Source organism: Bactrocera dorsalis, chromosome 4 (assembly GCF_023373825.1).
Source record: "Bactrocera dorsalis isolate Fly_Bdor chromosome 4, ASM2337382v1, whole genome shotgun sequence".
NCBI lineage: Eukaryota > Metazoa > Arthropoda > Insecta > Diptera > Tephritidae > Bactrocera > Bactrocera dorsalis.
The window spans coordinates 19,135,681-19,159,963 of record NC_064306.1 but is presented as its reverse complement, the minus strand read 5'-3'; the positions used below and the strand labels follow the sequence as shown (position 1 = coordinate 19,159,963).

Below are 24,283 nucleotides of genomic sequence, written 5' to 3'. Positions count from 1 at the left end.
CTGTAATAACCATTTTAGTGCTGCATGATCAGTCCTCAGCAAGAATCGTTCTCCATACAAATACTTGTGGAAATGTTTTACGCATTCCACCACAGCTAGTAGTTCTTTTCGCGTCACACAGTAGTTTTTCTCTGGTTTCCCGAGCACTCTACTGTAATACCCAATTACTCTTTCTTGCCCGTCGATGAGCTGAGACAGGACACCTCCAATTCCATAAGCGCTCGCATCTGTATCCAGGATGAATTTCTTTACAGGTATTGGATAAGCTAACATCGGCGCCGTACAAAGTAGTTCTTTAAGCTGCTCAAACGCTTTTTCTTGTTCCAACTGCCATACAAACGGGCGATTCTTCTGTGTTAAATCATGTAAACTTCTAGCCACGTTCGCAAATCCAGGTACAAAACGGCGGTAATACGTGCATGCGCGCTCAAGATGCTAAGGCCGCACTCAAAGTGGGAAAGATAAAGATTGGTTGGTCAATATGTCGCCTTCGGGAATACTCGCCTATCCCCAGGTGTTATAAGTGTTTCCATTTGGGTCACATGGCTCGTAAGTGTTGCAGCTTGACGGACAGATCTTCCCTATGCACGCGTTGCGGATCCGCAGGACACGTAGCAAAGTCGTGCACAAACGTTCCGAGCTGTATGCTCTGCAAAGGGGAGCACTCTGTATTGTATTATAGCGCAAATTTCGTACTCCCGAGAGCAGGAGCTTCTAAGCAGAAACCCCTCCCGAAGGCGAAGTTGGAAACAAAAAGAGTTCGACCCAGACCTGTTTGACCTAGTCTGGAGTGCATCAAAGGCATCTGGTGACAGCGCCGCCCACTTGGTATCAGCAGTTCGAAAAGAACTCGTGGCAGCATGCGACGCAACAATGCGTAGAACGTCACATCACCACAAGCGGCGGCCTGTATATTGGTGGAATGATGAAATTTCCATGCTGAGAAAGCTTTGTCACTCAGCTAGACGGCGTCTACAGCGTAACTGGGGCGAAACTAACGAAAATCGCCTTAGGGAGGGTTTTAAAAGCTACAAGAAGCTCCTGAAGTCGGCAATTACGCGAAGCAAGAAATCATGTTTTGAGAAGCTGTGTGAGGAAGCAAACCTTGACCCTTGGGGTACTGCATACAAAATTTGCATGTCCAGATTTAAAAACAAGCAGCAGCAACCTAAAGATGCCTCTTTTATGGGAAAGGTCGTCGAAACACTATTCCCGAAACACGACCGAATTTCATATGCCAAGCGACGAAACGAAGCTGCAGAGTCACCCCCGTTAGTCACGGAAGACGAACTATTGGCAATAGCAAGGAAAATCAAAAACACTAAAGCGCCTGGATTGGATGGCATACCAAACAGAGCTCTGAAGGAAGCCATAAGCTTAAAACCCCGAGTTTTCGCTAAAATGTACAACGCTTGTTTAAAGGAAGAGGTATTCCCCGACTCTTGGAAAGTACAACGTTTGGTTCTGCTCCCAAAACCAAAGAAACCACCTGAAGAACCTTCATCGTACCGACCTTTGTGTATGCTCGACACAATGGGTAAAGTGTACGAAAGTATAATACGAAACCGCTTGGAGTTAGCAATCCAGAAAGCCGGTGGACTATCAGAGAGACAATACGGCTTTATAAAGAAGAGATCCACTATTGACGCACTACGAGAAGTCGTCGATACGGCGAGATGTGCAGTAAGTGGCAAAAGATGGAAAGGTGGCACAAAAAAGTACTGCGCGCTGATTACCCTGGATGTCAAGAATGCGTTCAACTCAGCAAAATGGGCACACATAATCAAAGCCCTGGATGAAATACGGGCCCCTGAATACCTCATAAACATAATAACGAGTTACTTCAAAAACAGAAGTCTGATTTTCGAGACGGACGAAGGCACCAAGAGCTACTCTATCTCGAGTGGTGTACCCCAAGGCTCAGTGTTAGGTCCACTATTATGGAATCTTATGTACGATGGGGTGCTAAAAAGACAGCAACCAACAGATATCAAACTAGTAGCTTATGCGGATGATCTCGTGGTGGTAGCAGTAGCCAAACATTTAGCCGACCTGAGAATTAAATGTAATGAGTGCATAAATGGTCTACGCCAATGGTTCTCTTCTGTGAGTCTGAAACTGGCGGAGGAAAAAACAGAAGTTTTACTCATAAGTACTAGGAAGATAGAAGAACGAATAGAGCTCACTATAGGGGAGTGCGAGATTACCTCACAGCCGCAATTGAAGTATCTGGGAGTAATATTGGATTCCAAATTAAAATTTAAAGAACACCTGGAGTATTCTTCCGCGAAGGCAAATACAATCTATAATGCCCTATCGAGAATGATGACCAATAGAGGCTGTGTGCGTTCCAGCCGGCGATTCCTAATAGCGAAAGCAATGAGTTCCGTAATACTGTATGCGGCACCAGTTTGGATACAGGCAATGGATATAAAAGCGTATGCTAAACAAATAATTGCAGTATATAGGCTTTCTGCCATTCGAGTAATAAGTGCTTTCCGGACTATATCAACCGACGCTGCTGAAGTATTAGCCAGCATGCCGCCCATTGACATCCAGGGAGACGAACTCGAGCGTCTATATCAGCTATAAACGGCCAAAACAGAATCGGCAAGGATCGAGGAGAGAAACAAGAGCACTAAAATGTGGCAGGAGCGGTGGAATTCCTCATCCAAAGGGCGATGGACCCAGCGACTCATACCAGATATCCGCTCATGGATAGACAGACGACATGGGGACCTAGACTTTCATATGACCCAAATGCTTAGTGGACATGGATGCTTTAGAAGCTACCTTTTCAGATTCCACAACGACATCAGTCCGAATTGTCCGACATGCGCAGGGTATATAGAAGACTCTGAGCATGTATTATTTTATTGCCCTCGATTTACGAATACAAGGGAAAAGCTAAAAACCACACTCGGTGGTAGTTTCACGGTCGATAATTTAACGACACTCATGTGTCAGTCGACGGATAAATGGAAAGCTGTCAGCGAAGCGTCAGCATTCATAATGACCAAACTGAGATCTTTTCAACAGAATAGGCGTCCGTCAGTCCGCGCAATAGAGGAGACTTAAATGTCTTGTCCCTCCCACGAAGTAATACTTAATCGGTGGTTCCGTGGGAGAGTCTTGAGTTGGGAGTAGGTTAGGTTTAGCGGATTAAAGTTCCGCACTCCGGCTTTCGATGCTTCCCCCTACTAAAAAAAAAAAAAAAAAAAAAAAAAAGCCGAGGAAGCTGCGGAGTTCGTGTATGTTGGTGGGTTGAGGCCAATCTTTAACTGCTTTTATTTTTCCCTCCTCGGTGTGAATCCCCTCAGTTGACACTTTATGTCCGAGATATGTGACCTGCTTCTTCCATAATGAACACTTTTTGGGATTCAAGCGTAATCCGGCTGATGCTATTCGCTGAAAGACTTCCTCTAGATTTTTCAGATGATCATCAAAACTTTTTCCCATGATGATAATGTCATCAAGATACACCAAACATGTCTTCCAGTTGAGTCCTTTTAACACATGTTCCATCAGTCGCTCGAACGTTGCAGGCGCATTACATAACCCAAATGGCATCACAGAGAATTCCCACAACCCGTCGCCCATACTGAAAGCGGTCTTTTCACGGTCACATTCATCGATCTCGACTTGCCAATATCCACTTTGTAGATCTAATGTAGAAAACCATTTCGCTCCAGACAAGGTGTCTAATGTATCGTCGATTCTTGGTAGAGGATAACTGTCTTTCTTTGTGACATCATTCAACTTCCTATAATCTACGCAGAAACGGGTGCTACCATCTTTCTTTTTAACTAAGACGATAGGTGAGCTCCATGGACTTATTGAAGGTTCGATTACACCGTTTTTGTGCATGTCTTCAAAAATTTTGTTAGCATCCTCGCGTTTTGCTAGTGGAACCCTACGCGGAGCTTGTCGGATTGGTTTAGCATCTCCGGTATTTATGCGATGTTTGACAATGCCGGTTCTTCCTGTGTTTCCTTCGTTTGCAAATATGGATGCGTATTTTTCTAATAGTTTTTCTGCTTTTAATTTTTCATTTCCAGGCAGTTCGTTCAGCAAATTATTTAGGAGTGTAGGACTTATCTGCTGTGGCTCAATAGTAGGCTTCTGTTGTGACCGTTCGCATCGTGCTATTGCACTTATATTCTGGCACTGTCCAATTACTGCTCCTTTCTTCAGACTTATAGGCGTGTTGAATTCATTCACTACTCTGACTGGAATGGTGGCGTCTTCTCTAGTTTTCACAAGCGTTCTTCCTACCAATATGGGTGTATCTATTTTTGTTGGTTCCACAATCCACAACTCTTCAGTCCCACCTCCTCCATTCACTTTAGCCCATACAATCGCTTCAGATTTTGGTGGAATACTCTGATTATCATCAACAATCACCCTCTTACTTTCAACGTTGGTCACATATCCGGTGTTTATAGGCATCTCCATGTTCTGGCAAAACAGCATTTGCTTGTTTAAATCCAAAGTAACCCCGTGATCAATCATGAAATCTACTCCCATTATAAACTCATCCGTGATTTCTGCTACGATGAAGGTGTGATTAACTTCTAGGGTACCAATCATCACTTCGCAAAACACTTTTCCCGTGACAGCTGCTTCCTCCCCGGTGGCCGTTCGAAGCTTGCAACCGACTAATGGTTCAACCGTTCCTCTTACCACATCCGGTCGGATAATTGAATGTGTGGCACCAGTATCCAAAGTAAGCGTTGACAGTCGTCCATTTACGATGCCATTGATAGTAAGATTGTTGTCATGGCGGCCTATTTGTGATATCGAGATGGCGGGGCAAATAGTTGTGGGAACCAGCTCACGCCCCTTTGAACTGTTCCGTTTTAGTTTAACGACTTGGGAGATGTGGATGCTCTGTCCTCGTTATCTGTTGGTTGTTTCCGTTTTGATGGGTTTACTTTTATATTGCAATTTCGGGCAAAGTGACCCGCTTTTCCACAGTTGAAACATCTTCCTGTTGTATTTACTCGCGGTGCACCAATTGTCTTCAGAGTCTTCAATATTTCTTCCATCAGCGCCGGTTGTTCCATTTCAACCCTTTGTACTTTGTGTGCTGGTTTACTTAGTAGGGAAGCTGTTTCCTGTGTGAGGGCGTGCGAAACCGTTTCAGCAAACGTTCTTTTTGGCAATGCATATGTGGCGCGTTTGGTGTCCACATCACGAATTCCATTTATGAAACATTGAATTTTTACCCTCTCAATGTAATCCACAGGTGCATCTGCATTTGCCAAATGAGCCAGTCGTTCTATTTCAGTTGCGAACTCTTGCAATGACTCGTTCATTTTCTGACCCCTATTTTGCAGTTCGATCTGGTATATTTGTTTCCGGTGCTCACTACCATATCGTCTTTCTATCGCACTCATCAATGCCTCATAGTTGTCCCGTTCACAGTCTGGAATAGTCTGAAGGATTTCTGCCGCAGGCCCTTTCAATGATACAAACAAGGACGCCACTTTGTCCGCTGCATTCCAGTTATTGGCCATTGCTGTCTTTTCAAACTGAAGTTTGAAAATTTGAAATGGAATACTTCCATCGAATGTGGGTGCCATCAATCTTTGATTATTTGTTGATGGTGCAGGGCCATGTAGTTGCAGTTCTCGCACACGATTACTTAACTGAAGAACTTCTGATTTTAAATTTTCTTCGTCATTTTTTAAAGTGCTTAACTCGTCTTCAAATTTTGAAAATTTCTCTTGCACTTGTGTATTATTTTCTGTAATCTGTTGTGCCAAACGCTTTTCTAACTGCGTATTATTTTCAGTCATTTGTTGTGTAAGGCGAGACTCTAACTGTGATGTATTTTCAGCTATTTGCGTTATTTGTTGTGCCAGACGATTTTCTGTTTGCACTACATTCTCGGCTATTTGCTGTGCCAAACGATTTTCTGTTTGCACTGCATTTTCTGTTATTTGTGATATATTTTCAGCTATTATTTGCTTAAAAGCCACTAACAGCATGTTCATGTCTGCACTTGATGATGTTCGTTGTTCTTCTACTTTTTCTTCTACTTGTAGAAGTTTCTGGCCCATCACATTCGAACTCGTCCACATTAATTCCATCCGCTTCCATTGTTTCACGTAATCGTGCCTGCAGATCCGCCTTTTGCCCGCTTATCGGCAATTTACGCTCCTCCAGTTCCTTTTTCAATTGCTGAATTCTCAATTCTCCGAATTTAACCATCTTGAATTTGGATTATTTGACAATCCCACTTCTGACACCAATTGTTACGAATTTACTCTTGCTAGTTTACTTTGTTAGGTTCGTATCTCTGGATTGACAAATAAAATCAACACTGTTTAATTTAATTCAACAACTCTTTATTTCACAACTCGTCTACACTATAGCAGTTTTCTCTTAGCACTGATTCATTACGTTGGCGCTGCCACGGCTTATATAGCCACGCACTTCTCGCTGATGCCGACGTGTCCTTCTAGAATATCGCGTCTGGAAATTACCAGAACATGCGGCTATACGGCGCCAGACGCAAGCAGACAGTCGCGGCGCCAGACTCAGCAATTGTTTAACTAGACAAGCAGACAGTGCGGCGCCAGATGTCTATTGTTTCGACAAGCAGACAGCCGTGGCGCCAGATGTCTACAACAAGACAAATGCTATTCCTTATACCTACAGCTATTGTTCATAATCAGGGATGCATATAGTAATACAAATACAACTTAATACTACTTTTGTAACAATATATACCAACCCCTAACAAAACTATTTAACTCATCTCTTATGCAAGGCTTATTTCCACCCATATGGAAAAAGTCATTTATAAATCCTTTACATAAGAGTGGATTTAGGTCATCTATTGAAAACTATAGGGGAATAGCAAAGTTGTCTGCAATACCTAAACTTTTTGAAGCAATTATAACAGACGACATAACCTTCCGGATCTCTCCACTAATTTCTTGTTCTCAGCACGGCTTTAGGGAGAATAAGAATACTGATGTTATATACACAGATTTCAGTAAAGCTTTTGATAAAGTAAACCATTCAATTCTTTTGAATAAACTTGATCTTCTCGGTTTTTAACCAATATTTCTAAAATGGGTTGCTTCTTATCTTAGCAATAGAATTCAACAAGTCTTATTTAACGATACTTTTTCTGACATAATCAATGTTCCTTCAGGCGTTCCACAAGGTAGCCATCTTGGTCCAATTTTGTTCTTGTTATTTATTAATGACATATCATCTGTTGTTAAGTGTTCATCTTAACGAAAGATGCCAGTTGCAAACAGACTTAAACAACCTAGTTTCTTGGTGTGATAGAAATGACATGCCATTGAACCTTAAAAAATGTAAAACAATGTGCTTTTCACGTAGATCTGTAGACCCAACTTCATACATAATACAAAACTTTAGGTTGGAGCAAGTATGCAGTTTTGTTGATTTGGGAGTAACTATGGACCCCAAACTCAATTTTAATCTTCACGTATCTTCCACGGTTTTTAAAGCTAAAGGCGCTCTTAGTTTAGTTAAACGTTGGTCTAAAGAATTTAGAGATCCGCTTACCACAAAAATTCTTTTTACATCTCTGGTGAGGCCTATATTAGAGTATGCTTCTGTGGTATGGAACCCTAGTTACCAAGTCCATTCGGATAAGTTAGAGTCCGTTCAAAAACAATTCTTACTTTTTGCCTTAAATCATTTGAATTGGGATTCCAGTTTAAATCTTCCCCCTTACACTAACCGTTTAAAACTTATAAATCTCCCGAAACTCGCTAGTCGTAGGGAGATGCTTGGTATTATATTTCTTATAAAACTCGTGAATGGGTCGGTCTGCAGCCCATCTCTCTTATCTGATATTAATTTTAACGTCCCCGCTCGCTCTACCAGGCAGTTTAGACCCTTACTTTTAAAATTTTCTAGAACAAATTTTGAGTTAAACGAACCATTCCGCCGTATATGTCATGATTTCAATTTTCATTCCAGCACATTTGATTTAACAGACTCACTTTTTACAATTAAAAAAATTATTTTAGCTACTCTCAACAAGTAAAATTATAAACTTTAATTTAATTCTTAATTTAGCTGTTGAAATTTTTGTTTCTGTAGCTGAGCAGCTTAAGATCGCAACGCTTAAAACTCTCTTGCCTTTTATGACTCGGCTAATTCCGCTCGTTCGCGGATTGCGCCCCTCGCGTCGGTTAGGCGGGAGGAGGGTAACCGTTGGGTATTATTATTATATTGTTCATACACCTTATACGCTGCCTGAGCGGCATTTCTCCACGAAACATTCCGTGATTGTGTCCCGTTGAATTCGGGCAGCGATTTTATCACGTCCAGAGATTTGTCACATTGAACATTGCCTGTGATGTAACAGGCGCATATTCTATTACCCTTGTAGGGGTCTCTAAAGTCGCCAGTCTGTTAGTCAATGAGTCAATGGTTCCTTGGAAATCTCGTTTTGTTATTTCAGTGGCAGTCCTTATGGCTGCTGTTATTAAGCCCTGCATCGTTTGTGCGTCCATGGTTTACACAAAAAACGATCACACAAACGAGAATGAAAAACCAGAAAAATTGTAATAACACTAACTATGTCGTGCTTCTGAGCAGTAATAGCGTCGCTTATTCAGATAACTATAATTGATCCACGCACACAAGTTAAGAAGAAAATTTATTTATTCGAAAGGCGAGCACTTTACTTACATGTGAAAAATTATCATATTTTATTATTTTATATTTAATGGGGATGTCCACAGCTTAGTCCGATTCTCTCCTCAGTCCCTCGCTGGCTACGTCTAGGCGCGACGTACAAATCCTTAAGCTTGTTGATTTAAGCGTTGTTTTTATTTTTAATTAAAATTTTGGTTGTTACTCGCGGGTATCGAGCTCGCGGCCACCTTGCGAATTGTTAGACTATTATCCTTTTACAAGGATTTTACCGTATATTTTTCCGCGCGTGGCCCCACGTTGGGCGCCAATAATGAAGTCTCTTCACTTATAATTTTTTAAACTTTTATTTCTCCTGCTATGCAGGAGCAGCCAAATCTTTTCGATTACAGAGTCGGTCTTAGACTAACTATTTCCATAAACAAAAGCCAATTCCTAACTTAACGCTACCCTAAGCGTCGCTGCCGCTGCCACTGTGGTTCGCCGTTGTTGTCGTTATTGCTGTCTCACGCTACTCTGCAGACAAAGCGTCAGCACTTTCCGTACCTATGGGAATGTTATTGTCGCTGATTTCGCATACTGTTGTTATTGCTGTTGTTGTCATGCGCAGAAGGTAAGTTGCATCGTAAGCACTTCGATGCACTACAGGTGAAATGAATAAGCAGATGGTGGTTTGGCTATGTGTGTTAACTTATACGATATATACAATACCCTGAAGAAAGTTGTTACTTTTCTGCTATTTGCTATTGTGATCGTAATTCACAGATTCGAACTGCGATCACAGTTTCGAACTGCGATCACAGTTTCGAATTGCGATCGCAATTCACAGGTTCGAACTGCGATCACTGCGATCGCAGTTGAGATTTGCGATTTTTCAATCACAGTGAAAAAATCACCGGTAGTGAAATATCGCTCATCACTATTAGGTATGTATAATCCGTTTGCGGATATGTATGTTTGTATTTGTTCTTTTTATGTTTTATTCTTCCTTCTGCCTTTGCATACTGTTTTGGAAGCAATCCCTCTCACAGTTTAATAAGCTGAAGCGGTATTGCCAGAATACTTAGCAAGTAAATACTTGAATAAATATATTTTTTATTGTTTTGTGGATTGTGTGTATTTGTATATACGAAGGTAAGTTTTAAAGGATAATAATTTATTTGGTTGCATATATATATATAGTATATGTATATTGCGGATTCATATGGATATATATTATTTCCCGTATTGTTTTGTGGTTATATCGGTAACTGAATTTACCGCCGAGCTTTCACTAACCGTTTTTATTGAACGAATCAGTTTTATGCTGTTGACCGTTGGTGCAACGATACATACATATTGTTACAAAAGTAGTATTAAGTTGTATTTGTATTGCTATATGCATCCCTTATTATGAACAATAGCTGTAGGTATATGGAATAGCATTTGTCTTGTTGTAGACATCTGGCGCCGCGGCTGTCTGCTTGTCGAAACAATAGACATCTGGCGCCGCACTGTCTGCTTGTCTACTGAAACAATTGCTGAGTCTGGCACCGCGGCTGTCTGCTTGCGTCTGGCGCCGTATAGCATTATGTTCTGGTAATTTCCAGACGCAATATTCTAGAAGGAAACGTCGGCATCAGCGAGAAGTGCGTGGCTATATAAGCCGTGGCAGCGCCAACGTAATGAACCAGTGCTAAGAGTAAACTGCTATAGTGTAGACGAGTTGTAAAATAAAGAGATTTTGTTGAAGTGAATTAAACGGCTTTTTGTTTTATTTGTCAATCCAGAGATACGAACCTAGTAAAGTAAACTAGCAAGGAGCAAATTCGTAACAATTGGTGTCAGAAGTGGGATTGTCAAATAATCCAAATTCAAGATGGTTAAATTCGGAGAATTGAGAATTCAGCAATTAAAAAAGGAACTGGAGGAGCATAATTTGCCGATAAGCGGGCAAAAGGCGGATCTGCAGGCACGATTACGTGAAGTAATGGAAGCGGATGGAATTAATGTGGACGAGTTCGAATTTGATGGGCCAGAAACTTCTACAAGTAGAAGAAAAAGTAGAAGAACAACGAACATCAAGTGTAGACATGAACATGCTGTTAGTGGCTATACAGAAAATAGCTGAAAATGCAGAAAATGCAGTGCAAACAGGAAATCGTCTGACACAGCAAATGACGCAAATAGCTGAAAATGCAGTACAAACAGGAAATCGTCTGGCACAGCAAATAGCTGAAAATGCAGAAAATGCAGTGCAAACAGAAAATCGTGGCTCAGCAAATAGCTGAAAATACATCACAGTTAAAGTCTTGCCTTACACAACAAATGACTGAAAATAATACGCAGTTAGAAAAGCGTTTGGTACAACAGATTACAGAAAATAATACACAAGTGCAAGAGAAATTTTCAAAATTTGAAGACGAATTAAGCACGTTAAAAAAATGACGAAGAAAATTTAAGATCAGAATTTCTTCAACTGAGTAATCGTTTGCGAGAACTGCAACTGCATGGCCCTGCACCATCAACAAATAATCCAAGATTGAAGGCACCCACATTCGATGGAAGTATTCCATTTAAAATTTTCAAACTTCAGTTTGAAAAGACAGCAATGGCCAATAACTGGAATGCAGCAGACGAAGTGGCGTTCTTGTTTGTATCATTGAAAGGACCTGCGGCAGAAATCCTTCAGACTATTCCAGACTGTGAACGGGACAACTATGAGGCATTGATGAGTGCGATAGAAAGACGATATGGTAGTGAGCACCGGAAGCAAACATACCAGATCGAACTGCAAAATAGGGGTCAGAAGATGAACGAGTCATTGCAAGAGTTCGCAACTGAAATCGAACGACTGGCTCATTTGGCAAATGCAGATGCACCTGTGGATTACATTGAGAGGGTAAAAATTCAATGTTTCATAAATGGAATTCGTGATGTGGACACCAAGCGCGCCACATATGCATTGCCAAAAAGAACGTTTGCTGAAACGGTTTCGCACGCCTTCACACAGGAAACAGCTTCCCTACTAAGTAAACCAGCACACAAAGTACAAAGAGTTGAAATGGAACAACCAGCACTGATGGAAGAAATATTGAAGACTCTGAAGACAATTGCTGCACAGCGAGTAAATACAACAGGCAGATGTTTCAACTGTGGAAAAGCGGGTCACTTTGCCAGAAATTGCAATATAAAGGTAAACCCATCAAAACGGAAACAACCAACAGAACACCGAAAGGGGATTCACCACAAAAATGCGGATGCATTATCACGACGCCCTTGTCCACTGGAATTTAAACATTGCTCTAAATCAGAAGGAAAAGAAGGTATAATCGACGTGCGATTACTGAATATAGAACCTGAAGATGATTGGACTCCTCACCGCATCAGAATCAATCAGCTGGAGGACCCTGATCTTGCAAAGCTGGTAATAGCCAAAGAAAATGGGGTACGACCACCAAAGGAACAAATAAGTAGCGAGAGTCCAACTGCAAAAGCATATTGGGCCCAATAGAACAGCATAAACCTCGTTAATGGATACCTTCATCGTACCTGGGAAAGCGAAGATGGCAAACAGTCTCGTCTGCTGATCATAGTACCGAAGTCCATGATCCCGAAAGTATTGAAAGAATATCACAATGGACCTAGTGGAGGGCACCTTGGAATTACAAAAACTATAGAGAAGATTAAACAACGGTTCTACTGGATCGGTTGTCGAGATTCCATAGCAGAATGGATAAGTAATTGCGTAGAGTGCATGGCAGCTAAAGGTCCTAACGCCAAAAATCGCGGTAGGCTACAACAGTACAACGTGGGATCACCATTTGAACGAGTCGAAATGGATATTGCAGGTCCGTTCCCAACCAGTACGGCCGGAAACAAATATCTACTGGTTGTCATGGACTATTTCAGTAAATGGCCAGAAGTATATGCCTTACCAAACCAAGAAGCGAAGACAGTAGCCGAAGCGTTTGTAGAAAATTGGATAACAAGGTTCGGAGTGCCCGTCGAATTACACTCAGATCAAGGCAGGAATTTCGAATCTTCTATTTTCCAAGAAGTCTGTACATTATTGGGCATCCACAAGACACGGACAACAGCGTTACACCCACAATCAGATGGAATGGTGGAGAGATTCAACCGAACGCTCGAAGAACATCTGCGGAAAATCGTTGATAAAGATCAACGGAATTGGGACAAGTGCATCCAGATGTTCCTGTTGGCGTATCGTTCAGCGAAGCACGAGACAACTGGTTACACGCCAGCAAAGATTATTTTCGGATCTGATCTGTGACTCCCTGCTGATCTTAAGTTTGGAACGAATCCTACAGCTGTAAGAAATGATGGAGATTATTGTTCTGCCTTAAAGGAAGAAATGAATGAATTGCATCTAATGGTAAGACAGCATACGCATCTGATGAGCAATAAGATGAAGGACCGGTTCGATCAAGCGGCAAATTCAAAAGGTTTTGAAGAAGGTGATCTGGTCCTGTTGTACAATCCACTTCGAAAGAAAGGCTTGTCCCCGAAGCTGCAGACAGCCTGGGAAGGACTCTATATGGTGATGAAACGATTAATGACGTGGTATACCGCATACAAAGAAATGAAAAAGCACGATGTAAAATGAAAGTAGTACATTTGGAGAGGCTCGCCCCATTTGGTTCAAGAGGATTTGTGCCTAATCGGGACGATTAGGCTTTAGTGGAGGGCAGTGTTACAAAAGTAGTATTAAGTTGTATTTGTATTGCTATATGCATCCCTTATTATGAACAATAGCTGTAGGTATATGGAATAGCGTTTGTCTTGTTGTAGACATCTGGCGCCGCGGCTGTCTGCTTGTCGAAACAATAGACATCTGGCGCCGCACTGTCTGCTTGTCTACTTAAACAATTGCTGAGTCTGGCGCCGTATAGCATTATGTTCTGGTAATTTCCAGACGCAATATTCTAGAAGGACACGTCGGCATCAGCGAGAAGTGCGTGGATGTATAAGCCGTGGCAGCGCCAACGTAATGAACCAGTGCTAAGAGTAAACTGCTATAGTGTAGACGAGTTGTAAAATAAAGAGATTTTGTTGAAGTGGATTAAACGGCCTTTTGTTTTATTTGTCAATCCAGAGATACGAACCTAGTAAAGTAAACTAGCAAGGAGCAAATTCGCAACAATATATATTAGGGTGTGCCTTTCTGAGGCAACCTTTTTTTTCAACTGAAAAAAAAAGCTCAAAACTTTCGAAAATGTGTAAAAAAAAGTCACTCAAAAGATGAGCTCTTAATATTAATATTAAGAGGTGCCTATTTTAAATTTTCTTTTTTCCATATAAATTACATGGAAAAAAATCATTTTTTTTGTGGTGGTTATTGTGCGGAGGTTTTATATGTGCCCCGATAGCTGCCAATAGGGATGGTAAACTCGATTCCGATTCTACTCGAAAATCGAGTTTTCTCGTAAAATAATCGATTTTTCGGAATCGATCTCCAGTAGTCGAAGTCGATTAAGAATCGGTTCTTGACATTCGAAAAATCGATTCTCGAGTAGAATCAGAAATGAAAAAAAAGTTAAATTTATAATTTTTTTTGTCAATGTGACGCAGCTTGATAAACAAAATTTTTTGGTTTTTTTTTCCGGTGTACAGAAAAGATGGTTTTTTTTTGCCATTTTCAAATGCAATTTTCACTGGAAACGCAATACGTTTGAACTGAAATGGCAAATCGTTAGAACTTTAAGGATACCTTAGAATCAAGCATTCTGCCCCTTGTATTCGATAGCACAGATTGCGGAACATAATAACGACAGATCCAACTTTGAGACGCAAATGATACGGTGGCATACCAAGCTTGTCCAAAGAATTAGAAGTTCCACTGGATAATTCACGGCGTCGTCTTCATTGTCAAGACGATCGATCGGTTTTTATGAGCGCAAGTCTCCCGGAATTTGACTTTGAATCTTCCAGTTTAAGTCAACAACATCGATATTTTTGGCAGCTATCGTAGTACAGTAACTACTACGAACATTCGTGATGAGTTTATCTTTCGTGAATTGATAAACGGCAGATGGAATTGATATGGAACCACCCGAAGTATCAACCCGCATTTAACCATTTCCAATTTTTAGCGAAGACGATGTAAAATTTCTTCGGCAATGTCATTTTTGTTTGTATCCCATAACTGACGCGGATTTGAAGGTTGATATGTCGAAATGATTATTGCGAAAAGTGTGCGAACTTCATTTTCATTAACATGTTCCAGCAATTGTAATTGCTGGGTTACTTCTCCAAAACTTGCACACACCGTACCATTCACAGTACGCAATGACTCAAATAAAGTTTAATAGCGTACATTAATAAATAGCAACCGAAGGCAGACTTAATTTCTTTTTCCTCTCTCGATGAACAAAAACCAAACTCTATAAGTCACACTATAATTCCCGTCCTGCTATATGGTGCAGAGGCTTGAACGATGACAACAACCGGTGAGTTGACGTTGCGAGTTTTCGAGAGAAAAGTTCTTCGAAAGATTTACGGCCCTTTGTGTGTTGGTCACAGCGAATATCGCATTCGATGGAACGATGAGCTGTATGAGATATATGACGACATTGACATAGTTCAGCGATTTAAAAAATAGCGGCTACGCTGGCTAGGTTATGTTGTCCGAATGGACGAAAACACTCCAGCTCTGAAAGTATTCGACGCTGTATCCGCCGGGGGAAGCAGTGGAAGAGGAAGACCTCCACTCCAATTGGCGCCACCTGGCGAAAAAAAGAAACGACTGGGCGCTGTTGTTAACTCGGCTATAATCGCGTAAGCGGTGTCAACGCCAATTAAGAAGAAGAAGAACCGAATGTAGAAACAATCCTCGTTTCTCGGGTGGATTGTGTAAATTCTTCCTAATGCATTAGTTGATAACACACCTGGATGCCCATCTACAGGTTGGCCTTGCTTTCTGCGCAACTATATCTTCGTCGATGCATTCCAGGTATAATATCAAGGTTTTTCCGAATAGAGCAATGTTCTCGCAAACGGATCACTGACAAAAGTTGAGAAAAAACTCGCAAACGTTAATTTTGTTGCTGGCGGTGTTTCCACTGGCTGTACTGTATTCTCTGGGTTGAAATACACTCTTTGGCCATTCTCCACATTAACTGCGAGACGCACAACATTCGGAAAAGGTCATGAATTGCAAAAGTAAATATCCTACAAAGGGCTTTATTGCAGTTCACGTATCGACCGTACCGTTCAAGACCAATAACCGACATGCTGCTTCCTTTGGTGACGTACTTACAAACATATTTTTATCGATTACACCAAACTGCAATACTCAACATTGATATGAGTTTTGAATGTGAATAGACAATAATGGAGACTATAGTATGATCCGTTTGTTGTCAACTTCGATATTCACTATTCTAAATTGAATGCTGAATGTTCTGCCATTGTCATCTGGTGAGCGACGCCGATAGAGTGGATATCCATCATTTCTAGTTTGTGTTTCCGAAAGAAAGCACGTGGATAGTGTTTGGTGCATTGATTGTCAGACATACAAACCGAAGTGGGATTGTGGTGTCCGCAAGGCCCATGAACCATATTGGTTTTCATCACTTCGTATAATACTGAATCTTTCTCTGCATCAGGAATTTCAGTAGAAATGATTTTATCAATTTGATCTGGTGTAACCACCATCGCACATTGTGCGTGCGACAAACCTCTCCTTTGCCCCTCAACAGAGTACATCTAGCATCTAAGAGCACCACATATACGTTGCTTCAAAATAAAGTCCATCAAACACTTGTTACAGTCACGCCTTCGAATTCAGTTAATATTTTTGCTAACTTTGGTGCCGAAATTGTTGGATCTTTACGTACCTCTCTCACTAAAAATGACACATTTCTACGTGAAAGTTTGTTTTTACATTCATTTCGGCGCCTTTTTTTCACTGTTTTATACTTTTTAAATGTATTAATTATATACTGAACTGTTGCATGGCTTCGGTTTATTACTTTTCCAATTTCCCGTAAAGATTTTCCGTTTTGATACAAATTTAAAGCCAATTGTCGAATATCATTTGGAACTTCCCAACCTTTTCTGCCCATTTAAAAAAAAATACTTTCCCATTGACGATCAAATTCAAAATGATGCATAATTTATGACAAAAGAATACGGCGTTTATTTCGGGGAACTGAAATATTTGCTCTAGCTAACGGTAATTTCTACGAATAGTGAGTTTGCAGACTATCGTTTAGCGTATGAATACGAATTTTGCGTTCACGCCAACTGAATTCATCGAATTACTGGAAAATCTTTAGTAGGAATGTAAAACAGATATATTCTATTGCTTCATATTTGTTTAAGTACAATTGACGCGTAAATTCAGATTTTTAGTTTTGATAATTTAATAGAAAAAAATATTTTACATGTAGCCCTAGGTACTTGACTTGCGTCACATACTTAATGTTGAATCCATTCACAGTCGGTGCACGATCCGACGGCATTGCAGCCGTTTTTTCATAGAAACCAAATTGTTTACAATTTCTAAAAATTTTTCTCCGAGCTCCGAGACTCGGTCCGAAAAGTAACTCTAAAGAGTAACTTCCGTGCAGCCAAGCACCTCCAGTCGTTGTACCACTCGATCCCAGCTATAATAGGAATACTTCATTCCTATTTTCCAGAGCCAATACTTTTCCAAGTACTCGAATGAGAATGATGCCCAGATAAGAGCGGGGGAATTTCAGAAAGAGAACTTTTCGTGTGTTTGCACATCTCTTCGTCCAAGATCTGGGAACCGTTTTGATCTAACCGAGCAAAAGGCGTACCCCTACTCCCCAACATCTAATGAAGGGTCACATACTTCTTGTGATTGAGGTACCTGTACCTCCGATCTAAGAAAGAACGAACGTAATAAAATGCTTGCAAACTCGATCTACGTCATCGATGCGGAGAGAGGTGATTTCCTCACTCTTATGACCCCGACAGATCTTAAAGACAAGGCCTCTGGGGTTGTTCCTATTTCCCCTAATAAAACTTCTCAACTCCTTAATGTTTACCAATATTTCCTTGTATTCCCTCATCGCCCAACTAAAGTCATACCTAAGCTAGGATAGCTTGTCAGAATTGATTAATTTTCTTAATCATAAAACTTTCACATTTCCTCAGAACTATATTATTCACTGCCCAGACTTATTTATAAAGCCGAGCAATTTACTCCCTAAGAGGGAGTCCACATTGATTCAGGTTGATCACAGAGGTACGCCATCGCCGCGCATGCAGCTCAGGTATCGCACTAGGGGCTCGCTAAATTCGCGATGCAGACCCCTCTATCACGACAACCGCGACACATACCCTCAGTTGTGAAGATTCCACCATGTGAACTTAACATTCACTAATACTGCGGCTTTCGCATTAAGGTCCGTGAAGACCTTGAAACTTTCAGAAAGATCCCGAAGGGCTGCTGGAGGAAGGCAATACCACACCCACTCTCAGTCATACAGCCCCCCAACTCACACATTACGGTATACGATGCCTGTCAGTTTAACTATAACAATGTTGGTGCATGAGCCTGTGCTGTGGTAATCGGTACAAGGGTCTGGGATATAATCCCGTTTGAAGAGTACGGTGAGCCCGTATTAGTGCAGGGGATATGAACTGATTATTGGATACGGAAACTTGCCGATGCAAAATATCAGCCTAAAGCTCGAAGGAGGCCAATGTTGAGTGTGGGACTTCTTTGCGATATGTTTCTTTCTTGCTGCCATTTACAGTGATGGTTGAGTTTACTAGTTCCCCAGCTGTTTGGTTATATCCTCAAGTTGTTTTTGTATCGAATTAATAGAGGCATAATTGGTTGGCATTAGAGATCTGCTTTTGAATCCTGGTTATACTTTGTCTCCCTTATTTGCTAACAGATCGTGTATGTCGTTTTCGAGTACACCTGTAGCTGGCTGCCAACCTGTCGTTTGATTTTCGTTAAAAGTTCGGACTTACGCCGATTGCCTAATTCTGTTCTTACGCCATTTTCTTAAACTGAAGCTGCAAAATTAAAAAATGATTTATCAGAATTTCCATGGGTGAAAGATACTTATTGATTAACGACGGCCCGGTATCTAGTCCAGTCGGATGTGATTATTCGCAGCAGGAATTGCACCTTGATTGCTGCAAACTACAGCGGCACCTACTTATGCCAGATGTGTGCGGCTTATGTGATTGATGTGTGCGACCAGTTGAAGGGATGGTACAGGGATTGGGTCGAAGAACTTATGCGTGTTAGTCCCATTGATGTTAGAGGTTTTAGCAGGGTCTGCTTGATTGCTTTAAATTTGAAGAAAAAATATCGGTGCTTGTTACTAAAAAAAAACTCAGAAATTTAACGTAACGGGGTTTTCAATAAGAGCGCTACAAAAGTTTTTTTTAAATGAAATAAAAACGGCTTGGGATATCAATGAAATTCTTTATTACTGTGAAAGTTCATTCGATGCCATTTTGTATGGAACTCGGTTTCTTTTGCATGACCACTTCGAACTTGATTATGATGAAGAGACGAGTAAATCCGGTTGACTGTTTGTCCATCCGTTCGCCTGTCTGAGCAACTTGTAATTTGAGTATAAATTGAGATATCGTCACACGTGTTCATTTTACATTTATTTTTTCACAAGAGAGCTTCAGAGGAGTCGGTGTCAAAATTTGAAAATGGGCGGGGCACCTTTAGGTGAAATAACATGTCTCTCGAGCTACTCTCCCAATTTCACTACAGTTGGGTAGCTCTATCCTCACATTTCTGTAATACGCTGCGATAATGGGTGAAATGGCACTATAACAACGCTCACTTCCTATATAATACAAATTTACATTCCATCCTATTCTTTCACATCTAAGCTATAAAGGATATATCGGGATAAAACTATCTTAAGTATAAAAATGATCAAAATCGGGCCTAAAGCCCCTATATATGGAAAACCAGAGTTCATATGGCAGGATTTTTAAAACATCAGGTTGACCATATTACAGTGCATCACTAAAGTAAGTATGCACCATGATTAACAGCCGAGTATGTGAATTTATTTCCAAAATAATTCGAAATTTTTTAATCAAAATATGTATGCGAGTGTTATTCAAGATCTCTTACAAGAAGATAAAAGACACGATGCCGACAAATTGTTCCGTTATCTTATCTAGTGTCATTTCGAAGAAAACGGTAAAAATCATATAACAAAAGTATGTATGCAGCTCGCAAATTTATGTATTTCGATAGTCTTTATTTGAATTATTTGCGAGAAAGACCATCAAATTTGTTTCGTTGTATAGGCACGAACCTTTTTTAAAGTTATAAAGTGAATTTAAGTTAAAAATTTGGTCATGGCTCCTCGAGGCAAAGAACTTTCACAAAATGTGAAAGATTTAATAATAAAATTGTACAAAGATAATAAAACCCAAACTCAAATTGCAAAAGACGTTAGTAAAAGCAAAAATTTATTGAAAAATTTAAAAGAGAAGCTAATACCAACAATTAACCACGAACTGGTCGACCGAAAATTTTCACGGAGCAGGAATGCAGAATAATTGTAGCAAATTCAGAGCTCGATCTTCAAAACATGACCGGCACAGTTAAACATGGTGGTGGCTCAATAATGGTGTGGGGTTTTATGGCGGTTTCTGGTGTAGGAAATCTGGTTCTGATTGAAAGGATAATGGACTGGTTTTCTCAACATGTTTAAGGATAATTTAAAGAAAAGTGCACTAAAATTGGGGCTTGAGCGATCATTTGCCTTCCAACAGGACAACGACCCCAAGCATACAGCTCTAGTGTTCAGAGAATGGCTGCTGTATAACACACCAAAGCAACTAAAAACACCACCTCAATCGCCAGATTTGAATGTTATTGAAAATTTGTGGGAACATCTTGACAGACAAATAAGGAAACATGAAATAAAGGGCAAAGATTACTTAAAGGAAACAGTTATTGAGAAATGGGGAAAGATTCCAATTTCTCTGACTCAGAACCTGGTAAACTCTATGCCATCGCGGTTAAAAGCTGTCAAAAAGAGTAAAGGCTATCCAACGAAATATTAAAAGTTCATCATAATTTTAAAATTTTTTCTTGAATTCTGTTTTTGATTGAATGCATACTATTTTTGTATTATTTTTAGTTGTAAATATGTAGATAAGTCTTTGAAAAATAAATTGTTACTTTTGAATTTTATTTCTTTTGTTCCATGGTGAAATCATCGCTGCATATTTACTTTAGGGATACACTGTACATATTTGTAATGGTATATGAGGAACCTTAATGAAACTCAGAGAGCAATTGTTTTATTAGCAATTCGTAGTAATGCTAAAAATAGATAAAATACTCGTACCATATAAATTGTTTGAAAATATAATATTGGAAAATAATATACTTATTACTATAAATTCGTGTGTAATCGAACATTTTATACTCTGGTAAATTGTAAGAATATCTTCAGATTTTCGCAAAAGGATTTATGTGAGGGCTAAGGGAAACGTTGACTTGATTTCACCCATTTTTGACAAATTTTTGGATGTAAGATGAAATACTGCGGGGCACTGTTTGTGTCTATTTCTGATAACTTCATTCATGTTTGATTTGTAACTATATTATAAAGTGAAACAATCAGATGGAATTTAAAAGTTTAGTATATGGGAATTAAAAGTTTAGTATATGGGAATTGGCATCCAATTTGCCCCGTTTTTACAATATGTCATGGGAATATTTAGAAAACCTCACACACCAATGGTTGAGATCAGTCAAGGAGTTCCCGAGATATATACAATTATTTCATTAAGTTATCACACTTTTAACGGTTTTAAACATAACTTATGCATCCAACGTCATAAGTCTACACTTCTCTTCAATATAAATGTTTACTGCTTTAAATCATAGGAATTATTATTTCAATAATAAACCTTTTATATATACCAATATTATCAATAAGCTCAGATGCTAACGGTAATTATCATGCCACACAGACAGGAGTCGCCATAATTAACGGGACTTTTGTTGTCGCACCAAAGAAATACATGCGTCAAAAGTGTACGCTCATCTCGTTTCACTTCTAGTTATTGTATCGTACAATCTTCGAATTAATAAAAAACCTACCTTATTCAAGTCTAATTTTGTAGATTTTTAAACTTTTTGCGGTTTTGGTAGTAATGGAGGTCAATCGAAAAAAATTTAAAACGGTGAAACGCAAATTATTATTAAATTGCACAATAAAAGTCCAAAATAACCGGTAAATAGTAAAACCCGTCGATAGAAATTGAACATCAGGTTGGACAATTATCAACAACTTTGTAAAAATAAAAGGTATTAGGACGTTATTAAAATTTTCACTTTTGCCAATAGTAGATACAATACATTCAAAGTTTCCTATCATACTAGCTCTCATGTTTTCCCACATTGTCACACCCACGCCATGATATTTGATTTATTATAGGAAATTTGTTTAATATTTTTTCTGAACCATCAACATCTCAAGGATATTGTGTTAAAGTTTTAGGTCATTCGGAGAAAAACTAACGAAGTTACAGCAGGTTGGATAACGGTACCTCTGACTTAGGTTTGCGCGCCTTCCAGCTACCTGCGCTGAGCGGTGAGAACTTTGAATCGATTTTCCCAAATATGTCATTTTTAAAGTCGGTGACCAGCCTACAGAAAAAACTACTGCATCGATCGTTTTGAAATTTTGTACAAATATTCTACATGTATATAGCTCTCGAATGACGTCGAGTTTGTTTTTACTAACAATTTTACAATAACAAATAGGTCGATTTTTTCGTCTAAAATCGTCATTTTGGCTTGAAAATGGTGCCAAAAATTGAAAAAATAAAGAAAAAACTCGACGTCAATTGAAAGATAAACTAATAAACTAAAGAAATCATTTTAATTTTTTGGTTTCAGATGATCCAGTGATGCTGTAGGCTGGCCACCGCACAAAAACTTTTTTTCGAGGTACCTGCAGAGATCGACGATAAATCCGTTATTCCTCGCTATTTTTCGATACAACTTTTTTTAAGTATCCTTCAAATATTATACTTTCATATAATAATAAGTAAAATAAACCTACAGGAATAATTTTTTCTAAAAAAATTCATGAAAAAAGGTCTTTTTTCGACGAAACAAACCTTACCCCCCCTTAACCGATCTTCTCCACGCGATTTTCTGCCGTTTGATTCCAAGGAGACTAAACTTATTCTAGCCGGAGAATAAAACTTCATTCAAAATTAAAAACTTTGGCGGCATATTTTAATATTGCCACAGCGATACATCTTTATCTATTAATTTTTATTCTTGAAAATTATTCTGACGATGAAAAAGGTTTATGGTCTTTTGAAACTATTGTTGAGCTTTAAAGGTCACCTAGGTCGAAATTATTCCGACTTTTACCTCCACTACGGACACAACTCTCCTCACTTCTCTTTGTGTCAGGTTAGGAGAGTGCCCAGATCTTAGCTTCGAAGTGATTATTACACTGTTTGCAAAGTCTTCGACCTGATGTTCAATTTCCACGGGTTTTACTATTAACATATTTTGGAAATTTTTTGTGCAACTTAATAGCAATTTGCGCTTAACCTTTTTATACTCTTGCAATATGTTGCTACAAAGTTTTGTTCACCTAACGTACGTATCACCTAAAATTAATCGAGATAGATATAGGGTTATATATATGTATGTATATAAATTATCAAGATGACAAGAAAAGTTGAAATCCGATTGACTGTCTGTCTGTCCGACCGTGCAAGCTGTAACTTGAGTAAAATTTGAGATATCTTGGTGAAACTTGGTATGCAGGTTCCTTAGTAAAAAATAATTACGAGTTCGTAGATGGACGTAATCGGACCATTGCCACGGCCACAAACAAGATATAAAACTGTAATTTGGCACAGGGGACCTTAGTAGCAAAGGGCACTTGTAGATAAAAAAACTTTGAAAAAGCGGTTGTGGCCCCGCCCTCTAATATGCTTGATGTACATATCTCCTAAATCAGGGGTGGGCATTTCGCCCGTTCGGGCACGAGTGCACATTTTGCGGGCTAGATGAGGGGATCATCGCGGGCAAACATGAAGAGGGAAGTGAGAGCATATAGTTATTTACTAGTAAACAACCAGCATCTCAATAGTACGAGCAGCGATAAGCATAGCCTATATAAGCAACTGGAACATTAGCCTCGAGGTCACTTTATCATTATCGACTGCCGAGTAACAAATTACCACATGTAACACTTGTACAGTTTAAGTGTAATATATTCAATATTGAAGTACAAATAAAGGATCAGTCAGAACCAATCTCATTGGCTGACTTAAAATTATATATTTATTTTATTCCTAAGGAGTAAATAAATTAACTGGCGCCCAACGTGGGGCAGCACCAAAAAAGGATCATCAATAATATCCTTAGTCAGTCTGCCTAAAAGAGAAGAACCTAGTCCCTGGAAACAAAAAAAGGATTAATTTAAATCATTCAAGAAGTTTACCAGTGCATCGTCCCACACAACGTGGGGACCATAAAATAATCCAGGAAATTAGTTTGGTATAATCGACCAGGAGTCCCATCAACCTTTACACCTAAAGCTGGCACTATTCATGAGTGAATTACATCTGCAGCTGACACTAAAATTCGAATTTGCGAATTTATGGGTAGAACTAC

General features: G+C 39.6%; 2 protein-coding genes across 2 annotated transcripts in view; one reads left to right on the top strand and one right to left on the bottom strand.

The window, feature by feature from the left end:
- LOC125778133 (uncharacterized) overlaps positions 1-12,230 on the top strand; it is a 107,265-nt gene extending 95,035 nt beyond the window's left edge. The window contains exon 3 of the transcript XR_007422510.1: positions 12,109-12,230. The gene's annotated coding sequence lies outside the window, so the exon portion shown is untranslated. The remainder of the gene's footprint in view (positions 1-12,108) is intronic.
- The window catches only part of LOC125778137 (uncharacterized), a 598,414-nt gene continuing 578,043 nt past the window's right edge, over positions 3,913-24,283 (bottom strand). The window contains exon 3 of the mRNA XM_049454682.1: positions 3,913-4,331. The gene's annotated coding sequence lies outside the window, so the exon portion shown is untranslated. The remainder of the gene's footprint in view (positions 4,332-24,283) is intronic.